We start from the raw sequence: 13,818 nt of genomic DNA on the forward strand, positions 1-13,818 counted from the left end.
TTTGTCAAAGGGACAAGGCACCCCAATAATGGAAGGAAAGTCTGTTCCACAAATGGTGATAGAACAATGAGAAAAGAGAACACAAAAGCCACAGAAAGGGAGAAAAATGTTTCGAAAACACATCTGAAAAAGGATTTCTATGCAAAATATACAAAGTCCAAAAGTGAAAAAGAGAACCAACAACCCAAATAAATATGAGTAAAGATATGAACACACACACACCCCACCAAACAAGATAGACAGATGACAAACATACAGAATAATGCTCGACGTCACGTGTCATGAAGGAAAAGCAAATTAAAACAATGAGTTAGCACTGCATTTCTATAAAAGTGGCTAATGTCTTCAGAAAAACAGCCATAGAAGCAAGAACTTGCATTCATTGCCAGTGGGATGTGTAATGCTGTGGCCATTCTGGAAGACACCTTGGCAATTCCTTCTGAAACTAAACATGGTCTCACCATATAAGCCAATGATCACATTCCTGGGTATTTGGACAACTGCTCTGAAAACTTATGTCCAAGCAAAAACCAGCCTGCAGTTATGTACAGCATCTCTCTTCAAAATGGCCAAATACTTTAACAAATCAGGATATCCTTTAATAGGTGAGTGAATAACCAAGTGAGATACATGCATGCAATGGAACGCTATTCATCAATAGAAAGGAATGATCTATCGAGCCACACCAAGACATGGATGACTCTTACATGCATGTCACTGTGTGACAGAAGACAATCTGAATAAACTACATGCTGTACAATCTCATTTGTACGACATTTGGGAAAGGAAAAATTATAGAGATGATAAGCAGCAATGATTGAGGATGGTTTGTGGGGTCAGTTGACTGGAAGAGGATGCTAAAAAGAGATGCCAATGGGCCAGGAGGGGAGTGTTCACCTCTGCTGGGGGAGATCTGCTAGGTGTGTGTGCATAAGTCCAGTCTGAAGTAGCAGTGTCTACTGAGAAAAGTCCTTCTCACTCTAGGGGACAAGGGTCTTCCTCCATCATATGTGTCACATGTGTCAGGACCAGTGCTTAGGAAGATTTTTTTGAGGGTGTGATAACATACATAACATAAAATTTTCCTCTCATTAACTTTTATTTTTAATTATGGTAAAATATACACAACATAAAATTTACCATTTTCAACATTTTTATTTTTTTAAGATTTTATTTATTTATTCAAAAGAGACACACAGAGAAAGGCAGAGACATAGGCAGAGGGAGAAGCTGACTTCCTGCAGAGAATGTAGGACTAGATCCCAGGACCCCGGGATCACGCCCTGAGCTGAAGGCAGATGGTCAACCACTGAACCACCCAAATGTCCCATTTTCAACATTTTTAAGTGCATGTTCACATTTCTGTGTAACCACCACCACTGTTGTTTCTCATCTCCATTCACAGGGCATGAGAATTCCAATTTCTTCACATTTTTGCTAAAACTAGCTTCCATTTTTTAAATAACAGCCATTCCCTGGGTGTGAAATGGCATCTCACTGTGGTTTTCATTTTCATTTCCCTGATGTCTAAGAATGTTAAGCATCTTTTCATGTGTTTGTTGGGTTTGGATTAGGCAATGATTTATTGTATATGACACCAAGTAGCATGCAGAATTTCAGAAAATGTTTGGAAATGGAATATCTGATATGAGTTTAGTATCAGAATATATAAAGAGCTCCTACAACTCAACAACACAAGGGCAAGCAACCCAATTAAAAAATAGGCAAAGGACTTGAACAGGATTTTCTCCAAAGAAGATACACAAGAAGCACATGAAAAGATGTTCAACATCACTAATTATCAGGGAAATGCAAATCAAAATCACACTGAAGTACCACTTTATACCCGCCAGAATGGTGATTTAAGGGATCCCTGGCTGGTTTAGTTGGAATAGCATATGACTCTGGGTTTGTTTGTTTTTTTAGGATTTATTTATTTATTTTAGGGAGGGATAGAATATGCGGGAGGCACAGAGGGAGAGGGATAGAGAATCCCAAGCAGATGCCACACCAAGTGCTGACTCCTATGGGGGCTCAATTGCATGACCCCAAGATCATGACTTGAGCAGAAACCAAGAGTCAGACACTTAACTGAATGCACCACCCAGGCACCCCAAGCATGAAACTCTTGATCTCAGAGTCATGAGTTCAAGCCCCACATTAGATGTAGAGATTATTTAAATAAAGAAACTTAAATGTTTTAAGGATGCTAACAACAGTTGGTGAGGATGTGGAGAAATTGTAACCTCAGTACATCACTGATGTAAAATGCTGAAGTCACTGTGGAGAACAGTTTGTCAGTTCCTCAAAAATTCTAAAAATAGAATTACCATATGATCTAGCAATTCCACTCCTAGGAATATACACAAAAACAGAAAACAGGTACTGAAACAACTTTTACATGAATGTTCACAGCAGTGCTGCTCACAACAGGGAAAAATTGGGAACAGCCTAAGTGTCGAGCAGAATGGCTAGATGCGGTCCCTCCATACAATGGAATAATGTTCAGTCACAGTAAGGGTTGATGCACCAACACTGCAAAGTGGATGAACCTCGAAAACGCTACGCTGAGGGAAAAGGCTGTGGGGAAAGTCACATATCGTATGACTTCGTTTCTAAAAAATGCTCAGAAGAGGTGAATCCATGGAGATAGGAAGCAGGCAAGGGACTGCACAGGGCACCGGGAGGGCCCAGTGGGGAACGACTGCCTACCGGGAAGGGGATTTCCTGTGGGAGTGATGATGGTCGGATAATATTACACACATGTACTGAATGTCACTGAATTGTATACTTTGAAAGAGTTAGGGTTAAATTATGTGGATTTCACCACATTGAAAAACAAAGAAAGAGGAGGGGCCTGGCTGGCTCAGTTGGTGGAGCACACAAGTCTTGATCATGGGAATGTGTGTTCAAGCCTCATGTTGGGTGCAGAGATTACTTAAAAATAAAAAATATTAAAAACAAATAAGCCAAGAGAAACCATTGCACAGCCTCCCTCACCAGGGAAACTCTCCTTCCCTCGCTGCCCTCAGTCTGGCCTTCCAGACCTTCCAAGGTCCAGCTGGCCATGTGTGGGGCCCTCAAGCTCCAGTGGTGCCATGCACCCAACTCCCTGGAAACAACAGCCACATCAGGACTGGAGTTCCCAGTCACCAGCTCTCTGACTCCTTCAGACCCGGTGCTCAGCAACTTCCTCTTCCCAAGATCTCCCAACCTTGCTCTGCTGTGAACTGGATCTCAGGGCACACAATGTCCAAGGGTTGTCTCATCTCCAAAGGGGGAAGCCAGCATTTTCTGGGCATGGAGGTGTGCAGGCAACTTGCTCAGGGGAACTCAGAGCAATGTGGCTGAAGGGGCAGGCATGGCTTACCAACTTTCACATGGCCTCCAGGGGATGCACTCTCGAGCTCCAGCCCAAAGTCAGGTCTCTGGGTGCCATTGAGAGAAAATGTGACACAGATGCTGCTATAACACCCCAGCCCAGGGCTCCCCAGGGGTTGGCTCCAAGAAGTAGATTCAAGCTGGTTTTTTTTAAACCTTGGTTAGAACTAAAGATGCCTGCATCTCACTTCCATCCACACCCTTCCCGCTCTCTACATGCTAAAAATACATTCTGGGTCCTGCCTCATCCCTGCTGACCATAATCTGGCTCCTCTGAGGCTCCCCACAAAACCTCAGGGGTGCCACTGGCATGCAGAGGGGAGGAGGATGCCTGTCTGAAGCAGAGGAGGCCTTTGCTTTTGGGAGCCCGGGGCTACAAGTGCTTTCTTCTCTGCAGACCACAGGGATCACCAGAGCCCCAGGGACAGGCACCTCAGCCTGCATTTGATCCTATCTGTTAAACATCAGCACCTCTAACCCCAGAAAGCCCGAGAATAGACAGACTCCTTGCACTCTTCTGGCCCCTCTCCCAGCCAGCAGCAGTTTGAAGGAACCACTGAATCCTTTCTAATCTCTGGAGGAAAGGGACTTCAGGAAGGCACAGAAAGAGGTCATAGCACCACCTTTGGGTCTGCTGGGAGCAGGTGGGCCCTTTAAGGGGGTGAGGGCAGAACAGGCTATGGAGCCAGCACCCCTCTTTTCTGAGGGGCCTGAGTGGAGCCAGAAAGCAGGGAGGGGAGTGGGGGCTGGGTGGCAGGATGCTGAGGGGAGGGGAGGGAGGAGGAGTCGCCCACTGGCCTCCATCTGGACAGGATCTCTGTGCAGGGGCACCATTCTCAGAGAGACTTTGCTCCATTTTCCACAAAATGGACATTATGCAGCTGGCTGAGTCGGGGGTCTAGATCAAACCCAGTGACTGCAAAGGGTAGGAGCAAAGACAATGCCCTGAGGTCCTCGTGTGACCCTTTCACCAAGCTCTTGCCTTTCACTGTGACCAACTTCCACACAGGTTCTTCCTCACCAGGCATCCAGGCTCTGCTGGTCACTGGAAAGGCCACGGGCCAAAGCCAGGCTGGGCCCAAAGCTCTGCATGTTTCCTGGGAAGGTAGTGGGGTGGCACCCCCAGAGCAGCCCAGGGCACAGTATCACCACTGCTGCCCTCTGACTGCGGGGGGAGTTGGCCTGGGGCGCTCACCGGGACCCAGTCCCCCTGTGGCAGGTAGGCAGGCGGCTGCCCTTCCTGTACCACATGTCCTGCTAGCAGCCCAGCCTCTGGGAGGCCAGTGCCAGGGCCTTCCCCCTCGTCCTCTGGGACCACTGACTGCCAGGGATCCACTGGGTCATAGGTCAGCCACACAATGGACTCCTGGACACTAGACTCCAAGGCTCCTTGTGGGGAACCGACAGGGTCCTGGTTCGGCAGCAGACCAATTCCGTGGGCCCCAATCCAGGTCTAAAAAAGAGAGAATGGGGTGGGGGTGGGGGTGGGGGTGGGGGGGAAGGGCTCACACCGCATGTTCTCCCTGGAAGCAGCTTCCCCTCCTCCAAGAAACTCTCCTGAAATCCTCGCCCAGAGTCCAAGCAACGACCGTGCTCAGAACAGTCTATCTTAATCCCATGTGCCAGCCTATCCATAGCCCAGGACCCTCAGGAATCCCCCACCTCACTGCGCGGTGCTCACAACAACCTGAAACCGGATACAGGTAGTGACAGGTGCCAAGGACAGAGAAAATCCCTGGCTGCTGCTCCAGGTGCTTCCATCAGCTACAGAGACTGGGCCCCTTCCCCTGGACGCCCCCCCACTCACACACACACACACACACACACACACACACCCCAAGATACTGTTGGGAACCGCACCTTTGGGCTGAGGGCAGCAGACCTGGACCCCTCCGTGGAGCCACAAGAGGCTCCCACCTCCCAAAAGAAAGTATTTCCTAGGTGGGACCAGGAACCACAACCAAATGGACCACACTTACGTCACCCTCTGGTACTGCCCTGCTCCCTGGAGAGCCAACCCATGGCTCCAGACCACCCCCACCCCCACCCCTGAGAGATCTAAAGAACTTGGTGGGTGACATGAGTCTCCAGAGGAGGGCTGGATATGTACAGCCCAGATGACCCATTCTAGGGCCATCACTTCAGGAGTCTGGACAGTGACGGCCACTGCCTGAGAGAAGGAGGTGGCCTCCACCAAAGACAAAATGCTCCACTTTAAGCTTCAAGTTATACTTTTGGACAACAATCTTGAAAACTGGACTCCCTTTCTAAATTTTTTTTTCTAGGCTCCCTTTTGAGACACAATGACGAGGCAGAGGGAAGCCCAGCAATGGCAGGGGGATCAGGGAAGAGCAGGTCCAAGCACTCCGGGAAGCATCACATCCCATCCTCTGCCCGTAGTGGGGAACTTGAAACCACCTGCTGGAGCCCAGATGGCAAGAACCCCCAGGCCAGAGGGAACTGGAGGGGTCTGATGTGAAGACCCCCTGGTGGTCTTCCTCACCGGGGCACCATAAAGGGGGAAATGTGGAGTGTAAGTGTCCAGCATACTGCCCAGGGGAACAAGGAAGGACCGGGCGCTCCACAGCGTCCACCGGAGCAGTAGCCCACAGACCCCCAAGGGCCAGAAGGACAGCACCAGCACCAGACCCTCCCCACAGACACCTTCAGAAAAGATGCAGGACAAGACACATGGCAGCTGCAGACACTACCATAGTTTGCACCATAAAATGACCATATACCTCACAGGGGCTGCTCCCCCAAAACAAAAAGAAACCCACAATAGAAAATACAGCTAATTGTTTTGATGCATTTGAGACACAGTGTGTAAATTTAAACGCATTACATATGCAACAAAGCTCAAAGCACTGACAAAGGCCCCCACACTAGCCCCCAACTCTCACCGAAGCCCACATCCTGGGCAGGCCAGACCTGTGGGTGGCCCCAGCCCCGCCCCCACCCCTGCCATGGGCTGTGCACGCACCTGGAAGTCCCCACTGTGCACACTGTAGAGGGATTGGAAGAATGCCACTGGAGAGGGTATGTTCTGGAAGAAGCTTCTCTACACCCTGAGGCCAGCTGGAGGCCTACGCACACCCAAGGGGTTGGGGGGTGGTTCTCGGGGGCCCCAGCTCCAGGAGGCATGAGGTCCCCGTGGGAGCTTCACTCCCTTCCAGCCAGAGGCAACCCTGCCTTGGCTGTTGCTCTCTTGCCTCTTATTGGGAGCAAACCTGACACTTGCCTGTGTGGCCTCCCGGGCTAATGACCCCATAGGACTCACTTATACCAAGACACATGTCCTTTACAGGGTGAGTTGCGATGGTGGGTTTAAGGCCACAGGGAGACCACTGGTGTCCTCATCCCACAGCGGGAGCAGCGCCTCCAGGAACCACACGTGTGCCACCAGCAGGCAGGAGGCAGCTCCCTGCCCCACCTGACTCCTCCCTAAGCAACAGACCCACTGGCCCTCCCACAAAGATGTGGCACAGGACTCCAACACAACAAGTCCAAATCAGCCTCCCCAGCCTCAGTTCCCCACCTCAGGGATCCACGGATCACAGCTCATCTGCCCCCTTGGCTTCTCTTCCTAAGGCCTGCCAATTCCCTCCACGTTGCTCCCTCTCTGCTTCTCCCACTGGCTCCAGTCAAATCACCACCCTCTGGACACCACCAATGGCCTCCCGGTTGATCCTCCCCCTCCCCTCATACCCCCAAAATCTATTTTCAAAATACAAACGAGGTCTTGTCGCACACTCTTTCACGTGCTTCAAGAGCTTTCTTGTGCCCCAAGGTCAAGTCTGGCATTCACGGCCCTGTCCAGCATCTCCTCCCTCACCCCCCAACCCCAACTCCCTCCCCAATACCCCCCAACACCCCACTCTCTTGTTCTGACTTCCTCACATCCTTTCTGCTGCCAGTCTGCACCTGGTCTATCTCCTCCTATAACCTGAAAGGGGTGATGATTGTCCATGGGGCTGTGTCTGTTTTGTTCTCTGTGGCATTCAACAGGGCTCTGAGCACAGCAGATTCCCAAGACTCTATTTTCATGGAATGCATTTAAAAATTAGCAAACCACAGAGCACCTCCAGAGGCAGGAGATGAGGATCCTGAGTGGCTTGGGCCCGATGAATTTGGATCCCTCTGAGCCTCTTTGGAGCCAGACGGCCCCCAACACACCTGGTAACTGGGGAACTCTCCACGGGTCCAGGGCAGAGGCTTCAAAACCCTGGCCCCATCGAGGAGTGTCCAGCATACTGCCATACACCATACTGATGGTGAGGAGGGATGACCAGTGTGGCCCAAGATACCCCACCTACCGCACACCTACACATGCACACACTGACTCGCATACATACACATTGACACTCATACAGAATCTCATGCAGAGACACACTAACACAATCACACATGTGTACACAGACACACGCACCTTGGCTACCGAACTGGGTGAAAGCTTGAACACAAGGTAGGTCAGGCTGGTCAGCAGCAGAAAGACGGGTACAGCTACAAGGGTACTGCTGTCAGCTGTCCCTGAGGTGAGAACAGGTGAGAACCTATGGAAAGGAAGGACCCAGGGCTGTGAGCCTCTCTGGCACCAGGATGCTCCTCCAAATCCACATTGCAAAGTAGCCCTAGGAGTGCCATGGGCCACAGTGGAAATTTTCTCATAAGCCACAGGGGTTGTGTCATGCCTGCTAACGAACCGCCCACCGCAGACCCTCACCTCCACCGTCTGCAAGGTCATCAGTGATGGCTCACCCCTTCCCACCAGTTCACAAGGGTCAGCCCTGCCCTCCCTTGGGAGATGAGACAATGTCCAGGCTCCAGAGACAGAAGCACAGCCCCACCATGCCACCTGGGGCCACACTCACACCCAGTGACAGACAACGACTACAGGTTTCCAAGAGGCCCAATGCTTGGCAGGTGGTTGTTTCCTCCCTAAAACTCTCCTAGCTCCAGGGGAGGGTGTTCAGCTGGGGTATGACTGCCTTCCAAGAGTTTGAAAGAGTGGGATGGTATGATGCACCAGGAGGGTAAGCCCTCTAGGAGGGAGACCCCTACTTCGGACAGGGCTCTAGGGAGACGGGAAGCACACAGACTGGCTCCATTCGTGCTTCACTGGCCCTCATGGTGCTGCTCCTGCACTATCTCATCCTCCAGTGTAGCCATCTGGACACACAGCCTGGCCTCATAGCTGGAACCAGGGTCCAATTCGATAGCTTCAAGGGTGATCTGGGTCACCCCGACAATGTGATCCCTGTGCTGGGCCTGCTGTGAGGCAGAGGACAGTTAGCAGGTGCTGAGGGTGAGACAGGGTCCACTGAGCCTCAAGAACCTGCATGCACACATATACATGACCATTCGCACACACATGGGCACAGGTACACATGCACACCACACGGGCCCATAAGAATGCACTTAACGCAGGTGTACACACCAACATGCTCACAACACTCACACACACGTAGACATACCCTGTGCACACTCACATAGGTAAACACACGTATTTATGCACACATCAGTACACTCACATACAAATACACATGTGCACAGTCACACTCCTGGCTCTGGTCACCTCCCCTCCTCATTATTCCAAGTCAACGTCTCCCTACGTGGGATGAGATGTGGCCCTGAGCTGCTGCTCCCAGGAGAGAGAGGCCCCTGGAGTAGTCAGCCCAGAATTACCTCCCAGGCCTCCTCCTGTTTCTTGAAGGCCAGCTTGTAGCTGAGGATGGCGGTCAGAGGCTCCAAGGCAGGACTGACACCCCAAGTCAGGACACAGTAGCCAGAGCTGACATTGCTCTGTACGTCCGAGGGAGGGTACAACTTCACTGAAACAGAGTGGCTACATGAGGGCATGTCTGTTGGAATGCCCAGGACTGGGGGTCTGAAAGATGCGGGGGAATGGGGGAGGGCATGGTCAAAGCCCTCCCCTCCCAGAACAAGGGCCTCACTGGGAGGCAGGTCTCCTAGGGAGGGCTCAGGTGCAACAAGAGGACAGTGAGTTCCTCCAGCCCCTGCAGCCAGACAAGGTAATTTTCAAATCTTGCCTGCATCTTCCTTCACAAGCTGCTGCTGGAAGTGCCTGCTGGTGTCTTACTGGAGTCCTTCCTGCTATGACTGAAGTGCATTTCAAATAACTCAAGTTGTACCCTTGCCCCAACCTGAAGCACTAAATCTTCATCCTCTCCAAAGCCCTGCCTCTCCAGTAAGCAGTGGGCTCTACCCTCCCAGGGGCCCAACCTGCTCCTAGTCCTGGGTCTCTCTTAGCAGGGACAGAGAACATTCACTGGGCCAGGGAGGTTAAGGGCAATGGAATCCTGCCTCCCGATTCCCACGAAGCCAGGTTGTTCCCTGTCAAGGCACCCTAACCCAGGCCTCACCATGTCTCCGGGGCAGGTACTGTGGGTCCACCAGGCTGACCTGCTCCTTCCCAGACACGTAATGGTGGAGAGTGAGGGTGAGGTTGTCAGAAGGCACCAGCACCTCCTTGGGTGGCAGCACCACCGTGCACTCACTGGCCCGGAAGACACATCTATGCTTGCTGCCCAGCGCATGGTTGCTGGAAAGGGAGTATGCTGACACCAAGGGCCCACTGCACCGGCTCAGTCCTTGCTGCTGCCATCATGGGGATCCCACCTTCATGGCCCTCACGGAACCTGGCCCTCCAGACTCACCTGGTAAAGAGGAGCCAGGGACTGGGGCCCTGACCCAGCTCTGGGGCAGACCAATGGCAGTTTATCCTTAGGATGTCATTGAGGCAGGTGAAAGATTCAGCCCCAAGTGATGGCTTGGAGCCCACAGTGGCTGTCTCAGGGCAAGATTAGGATCTAGCAGCTGACACTCTGACAGGGAAGTTCCCTGAGAATGATTCCAGGAGAAGGCATCAGAGGCAGGGCTAGGAGGTGATGGGCTCTGACCCATGGTACATGGGTGGGAATAAAGTCAGGTGGGTCCCTGGAGGACAGGCCCCAGCACTGCCAGCCAAACCCTTCCCTGTGGAGTGAGACAGATGGCAGCCCTGTCCTGCAAGCTCTCCACCAACCCACCTCAAACAGACACTAGTGCCCAGACATCACCTCCTCCTTCCCCTGGACAGAAACTCCAAGACTGACCCAAGTGCCAGCAGATGGGACCCTCCAAGCTCCTGGGCCCTAACCCTAACCCTAGATAGGGTTCTGACCCAACCCTGCCCCAGAGCCTGGCTCCCAACTATGATTGATAGGGGACTAGTGAGTGACACCAGAAAGCTTGGCCAATGCCCCAGGAGGAAAAAGTGCCATTCATAGGAGGGGTAGATAAGAGGAGCCTGAGATATCCAAAGGACACCTTGAGCTCAGGCAAATGTTCAGTGACCCCTGCATGGCAGGCGAGCACCTGAGCCTCACACCTTGCCTCGCCTTCACCTCAGGCCTCTGGGGAGGTCTCCACCATGTGGGCAGATGGACCGTCCAAGCTCCTGATCCTTAGCCCTAACCCTAGATTGAGTTCTGACCCAACCCATGCCCAGAGCATGTCTCCAAGGGTTGAGGGTTGAGGACATGTGAGACACACCAGAAAGTTCGGCCATGCACCCAGGATGAAATGCTGCCATTTGGAATTCCAGCAGGTACTTACAGCCCAAAAGACCAAAGGGCCACCAGAGCCCAACTACACGTTCAATGTCCCCCTGCATAACATCCCTGAGGCTGAGCCTCTCCCTGGGCATCGCTCTCAGGCCTCCCAGAGGTCTCCACCATATGGGCAGATGGAACCCTCCAAACTCCTGGGTCCTAACCCTAACCCTAGATATGTTGTCTCAGAGCCAGGGTCCTGTCTTCTAAGGAGGGGGACTAGTGAGTGACGCCAGAGAGCTTGGACAACGCCCCAGGAGGAAAAAGTGCCATTTGTATGAGGGGCAGATAGCAAGAGCCCAAGATAGACAAAGGGCCCCCTGAGCCCAGACAAATGTTCAGTGCCCTCTGCACACCAGCCAAGCACCTGAGCCTCACACTGTGCCTCGCCCTAAACTCAGCCCTCCAGGGGGGTCTCCACCATGCAGGCAGATAGGACCGTCCAAGCTCCTGGGTCTTAAACTTAACTCTAGTTTGGGTTCTGATCCAAACCCAGCCCTGGAGCCTGGCTCTGAACCGCAAGGGATTGAGGACAAGTGAGTGACACTAGAAAGCTCAGCCACCCACCCAGATTGACACGGTGCCATTTGGGAGAATAGCACATAGCTAGAGCCTGAAATCTGAAGGGCTCACTGAGCCCAGTGCCATGTTCAGTGCCCTGCTGCACACTAGTTGTGCACCTGAGCTTCACGCTGAGCCTTGCCCTCAACTCAGCCCTCCAGGGAGGTCTCCCCCCATGATGGCAGATAGGGATGTCCTGGTTCCTGGGCCCTAACCCTAACCTTAATTTGGGTTCTAATAATCCCCCGCCCCAGAGCCTGGCTCTGAACTTCGAAGGATGGGGGACTAGTGAGTGACACCAGAAAGCTCAGCCAACCCCCCACCAGGAGGATAAAGTGCCATTTATGAGGGGCAGATAGCAGGAGTCCAAGATAGACAAAGGGCCCTCCGAGCCCAGGCAAATGTTCAGCACCCCCCTGCACACCAGCCAAGCACCTGAGCCTCACACTTACCATGCCCTCAACTCATCCGTCTGGACAAGTCTTCACACTGCCATTGAGTAGAAACCCCCAAGCTCCTGTGCCCTCACCCTAACCCTAACTCTAGGTTCAGTTATGGACCCACCCAGCCCCAAAGCCTGGCTCTGAAAACCAAGGAATTTGGGGCTCATCAGCAATACCAGAAGCCTCCAGCAACAAAAAGAGAAAGTCATGTCATTCGAAAGTATGGCAGATAGATAATGTAGGAGAAATCCAAGTACCCCCTGAGCCTAGCCCCGCATTCTGCATACCCCTCCACACGAACAATGAGCCTGAGCCTCATCCTTACCTTCGCCGGATCTCAAAAGGACCCCCAGATAGGAGCCTCCAAGCACCTGGGCTCTAACCCTAACCCTATGTTGGGTTTTGGAATGAGCAGCCCCAAAGCCTGGTTCCAAACCCAGAAGGATTTCAGACACCTGAGTGACACCAGAAGACTCACCTAGCAACCCAGAAGGAAAGCCTACCATTTGATTTTCCCATAAATAGCTTAAGCATGAAAAATCTGAAAGTCAACCAGAGACAAATCCCACCATCAGTGCCCCACTGAATACCAGCCCTAAGCTTGTGCCTCACGCTGACCATCACCCTCAACTCATCTCTCGGGGCACGTCTCCCCCATGCCAGCAGATGGGACCCTCCAAGCTCCTGGGCCTTAACCAAACCTGAAGCAGAACCCTCTTTCTCACCAGAACCCTAATCAGAACCCTAGCCTCAGGCTGTCCTGACACAGCCCCACCACAAGGGGGCAGCACACCACTGCCATTCCCCAAGGGCCTTTCCCAGTTTTCTCCCCATCCAGTCTCCATCACTGGCTCCCACCACCTTTGTTTTTTCTTCTCTGCATTCTCCCTGCTGCAGTTTCTTAATTAGGAAAGAACCTGTAAGAATAGATTCCCCCGAAATCATATTATTCTGTAAGTGGTTATCAGACGTCTCTCCCACACAAACTTATCATCCAGGAATGAGCCAACATGCAAACACCTTCTCTCCAGGAGCCAAGCGTGACTGTGGTGGCCCCACAGGCTGGTCTTAGGCCAACACCAGAATGGATGTGAAAGTCCTCTCCTTTCTATAAAGGGCTGCATACTTCCAAGGCATTCCTGACAGGCAGAGGAAGCCAGCAGGGAGATCCTGAAATACTGGCCAGGAGTTTGAGGAAAGATCTAGAACCTAAGGACATAATGAGGACAACAACCATGATCTACAAGAGATAGGAGAGGACAGTTAGGAGGGAGGACAGCTGAGGTGGAGTCGGTGGGCAGGAATGGGCCTCACCACTGCCTCGGGGCCTCGGGACCTCAGGACAGGCCTGTGAGAAGGCCGCATGGGCACAAGGAGCAATGGGAGCCCAAAGATGTACACTGAGCCCAAAGATGCAGGGAGTGGTTGAACTTACCTGTGTCCACACAGAATAAGCAGTGGGGGCCACGGGATGTCCAGGAGAGATCCCCGTGGGAGAGTGTCTGGAAGTCTTGGGCTGGGACAGAGGCAAGGAGGAAGGCAGGGTATGAAGGGAGGGAAAGCATGTAGGGGGAAGGATGTGCACCGGGACGGCAGAGAGGAGAGGGGGTGTGGAGGGGAGAGGCTAGCAGGTGGTAGCCTGGAAAGGGCTGGGCCCAGGCTCAAGCTGCTTTGTTGAGAAGAGGAATCTGACTTTATCTGCAGAGAAGCAGCAGAAAACCAGGGGTCAGATGGTCCTGGGGCCATGAAGCTTGTGGTGTCCGTGGAGCCCACCAAGATTGCTTCAAAACCTGGAGTCAATGCTAGAAATGACCTGAAGG

The 13,818-nt window shown here is 52.4% G+C and overlaps 1 pseudogene; it reads right to left on the minus strand.

The window, feature by feature from the left end:
* Nucleotides 1–4,398: 4,398 nt before the first annotated feature.
* Nucleotides 4,399–11,089, minus strand: LOC121487548 (annotated as a pseudogene).
* Nucleotides 11,090–13,818: the final 2,729 nt, after the last annotated feature.

Source organism: Vulpes lagopus, chromosome 1, assembly GCF_018345385.1.
Source record: "Vulpes lagopus strain Blue_001 chromosome 1, ASM1834538v1, whole genome shotgun sequence".
Lineage (NCBI taxonomy): Eukaryota > Metazoa > Chordata > Mammalia > Carnivora > Canidae > Vulpes > Vulpes lagopus.